The sequence below is a fragment of the Sciurus carolinensis genome, chromosome 5, assembly GCF_902686445.1.
Source record: "Sciurus carolinensis chromosome 5, mSciCar1.2, whole genome shotgun sequence".
Classification (NCBI taxonomy): Eukaryota; Metazoa; Chordata; class Mammalia; order Rodentia; family Sciuridae; genus Sciurus; species Sciurus carolinensis.
Window position 1 is genome coordinate 36,638,859 of NC_062217.1, and position 3,931 is coordinate 36,642,789.

Sequence of the window (3,931 nt, forward strand, 5' to 3'; positions counted from 1 at the left end):
ATAGAGAAACAACATGTATCCCATATGTTTACAATTAAAAAAAAAAAAAACAGAAAATGCCCCCAAATAATCCAATTAAAAACTGGGTAAAATACATGAATAGACATTTCTCAAAAGAAGACATAAATCACCAATATGAAAAATATTTTCAACATCACCAACATCAGAGGATTTTGAATAAAAAAGCAATAAGATATCATCTCAGCCCAGCTAAAATGGCCATTATCAAACAGGCAAAAGATAATAAGTGCTGGTGAGGATGTGGAGAAATGGTAACTCTTGTACACTGTTGGTGGGAATATAAATTATAATATAAATATGAATATAATATAAATTAGCACTACCATTATGGAAAACAGTATGGAGATTTCTAGAAACATTAAATATAAAATTAACATATGAACAAACAATTCCACTATTGGGTATACATCCAAAGAAAATGAAATCAGTATGTCCAAGAGATATCTGTACTCCCATGGTTATTACAGTACTATTCACAATAGCCAAGATATGGAATCAATGTAAGTGTCCATTAATGAATGAATGGAGGGAAATATGGTACATATGCACAACAGAATACTATTTGGACATAAAAAGATGAAATCCTGCCATTTGAAATAATATGGATGAACTTGGAGAGTATTATGTTAAGTGAAATAAGCCAGGTACAGAAATACAAATGATTTATTGCCTCATTCATATGGGTAATCTTAAAAAAGTTGATCTCACAGATGTAGAGAATGGTATAATGGTTACCAGAGACTGGGAGAGGCTAAGGGGATGAGAAGATGGCTGGAGTTTGGTCAATGGGCACACAGTTACAGTTAGATAGGAGGAATAATTTCTGGTATCCTACTGCACAATAGGGTGACTGGAGTCAAAAATAATGATTTATGTATTTCAAAATAGCTAGAAAAGAGGATTTTGAATGCTTGACCATAAAAAACAATAAATTTTTGAGGTGATGAATATGCTAATGATCCTGATTTGGTCATTACATAATGTATATCTTATCAAAACATCACATTGTAGCCTATTACATTTGTAAACTTTTTAAAAAGATACTGTATTACCATAAATACTCTTAAGAGTCAGTCTCACAAATCTTAATTTCTATGCCATTGTTTAATGTTCTTTTTTGTGTATGCATGCATACTGATAGAAATATATGGGTGCATTTGTGTAGATAGATATCTTAATTTATTCTTTTATAACTCACTTTTCAATGGTGGCTCTATCACTGGTTACTTCTGTCTGTTCATTTGGACCAGGACTAAAGGATTAAAATGGTATAAAATCAGACACAGCATGTAATTCTAAACTTATTTTTGGGTCAAATAGCTATAGTTATTCTGAGTTATAACTTGGATAATCTTTAAATATACATGTGTACATCACTAATTTGACCTGGTATGTCATTTTTATTAGAAATGAGACTCTTTATGCTAGCAATGAATATGTTAGTCTGAAAATATTAATACATTTGGATAGTGTAATTTTATCTTTGTGTGTGTGTGTGTGTGTGTGTGTGTGTGTGTGTGTGTTACTGTGAACTGAACCCAAGAGCAGGATCCTTATGCTTCAATCTCCTGAGTAGCTGGGATTATCATACAGATGATGTAATCACATCTTAAACTCATGTGTAAGAGTCATCTGTCATGGTCATGGCAGTTATTTCAAGTTCAATTTGTAAGTCTCCATTCCTCTTTTCTAGATTCCCAATTCTTTTTTAAAATTTTTTTGAGTTTTGAATATTATTTTAAAACATAGAATTAATTATAAATTTATATAATTTAATGTTTAATTATAGTTGTGTTTAACCAGCTCTAGCACATCACTTACATTGACTTGGTGAGTTTACTAGAGAATTTCAATTAATAGGTTAGTCCTAAAGGATTAAAAAGGTACACAGTAAGACTCCATATAATGTCTTAGACTTACTTTTTAGTTCAAATTAGTTACAATTACTCTTTAATATATAAACTGGTTAACCCTTAAATAATTCACCTGTGAATTACTATTTAGAATCTGATATGTCATTTTCCCTAGAATTGATGCTTTGTATGATTATAATGCACATTCCAGTCCTACAAAAAGTGATTCAAGATTTAAATACAGTTTTTTACAACTGAAACTGACACTAAATGTAACAGTCTTTTGTGATGCAATTTATTTCTAATTCTATTTGAGTTTGTCTGTACTCAGCCCTCTAATCCCATCTAATATCCTTCCTTTGTCCCTCTATCATCTCCTAATTTTTACCCATTATGGTTGTCTTTCCTGCCCATGAAATATGTCAAGTAGCTGCAGGCAGGAGGCAGAGGCTTCATCTAATGCAGTGATGGATTTGGTTTTGGAGAACTAGACTCAATGGTAACAGAGCTCTGAAGTGTGAGGGGCACATCCAGATTCTATTAGTTCTATTCTTTTCTTACTGAGGGCTTCAATGTTCCCTATTTACTTATACAGAGAGAATCCTCTCCTTTCTTGACCCACTCTAGTAGAGTCTCAGATATAGAAAATTTGATAGTTTCCTAAGGTGCTGGGTGCTAAGAGAGACAAATGTACTGACAGAAAAAAAAAGTATCCTTACTATGACATGCTCCTCTTTAACCAACTCAGTCTAAAAATGATGAAAATTAGCTACTGTTGCTACAGTAAGAAGATTTAAAAGTAATGTCAAAAGGAAGAACTTTTGTGGTTCTTTGGAACCAAGGGAATCCTGAAACAATGGATTCATTATAGATGCTTTCAGACATGCTTTAGATTTTTTTTTCCTGGAATTTCTGCAACTACTCTAAAAATTGAATGTATTGTGGAACAGACTTGTGGCCAGTGGTGGCAGTCTACACAGAAATATACTTCATGGTATTCTGGGAAAAACCTTTTGACTTGTTGCTTATAGAATTCAGTATGATGGCATAGCCCATTGTGATTTTGAAAATACTCGTAGTATTATAATATGTTCTGAACCATAAATGGGGCCTATAATAATTATCATCTTAGCAGGTGATCCAAAGTCCAATATTTGTAAGAGTAAATTTGTATGAAAAGAGAAAAAAATCCTTATAAGCAGTCCATCAGATTTTTAAAAAGTCATGAGTTATGTGTCAATGGGTCATGTTTAGTTGGTAGCGAATATTCTACAGAATTCTACAAATTCCAACTACTATGGACCTCTTTCATATGAACTAATAACAGTCTGATTCTTCTTTTAAGATTTGGCCTCTGAGTGATTTTGATTTTTACATAACAGCCTTAATGGCCACAGATTGTCTGATGACTAGCAAGCATTTTTCTTTGGATTTGATTATTGTCTCCTCTCCTGTTCAAGTGAACTTATTATTGCCATTGAAACCATGAATTTACCAATAAGTTATCTGAAATTTAGTTTTAGTTATTTTTAACAATTGAATGGAAAGCAACACACTCTGAAAGTTATATTGGTTCAAATTATTTAGATTTAAAAAAAGAAGTCCAAAATAAGTCACCTAAATTTTATGATAGATAAAAATTGGGTACACTGCCCAGTGCACTTTGGCTCCTCATCTACCAACAAGTGGGGGACACCTATGCCTGCCATCATGGATTATCCTCAACACAGATGCTGCCATAAACTCCTCATCTCTGTTTATTACAATACTGTTAATGTCTTCATAGGGGCTATTTGGTTTAAGGCTGCATATTGTTTGTATTGTGGGCTGCTAATATTGATCTTCCCCTTAAAGGTGAGGTATTGGAAACCTGCAGCAGGGAATCTGTAATACCTCAGAACCACACTGCTAGAGGGGAAGATACATGAACAGCATAAAAAAAACAAGGGAAGAAAACATCCCAAACAAACAAAGATGCTATATAATAGAATCCATTGACAGCATGGTAGAAGACTGTCAGGGAGTTCAGAATGTACATAATTAAAATGATCCACAAA

General features: G+C 32.9%; 1 pseudogene; it reads left to right on the forward strand.

The window, feature by feature from the left end:
* The first annotated feature begins 450 nt into the window (after window positions 1–450).
* LOC124985552 (mitochondrial inner membrane protease subunit 1-like) lies at window positions 451–3,287 on the forward strand (annotated as a pseudogene).
* Window positions 3,288–3,931: the final 644 nt, after the last annotated feature.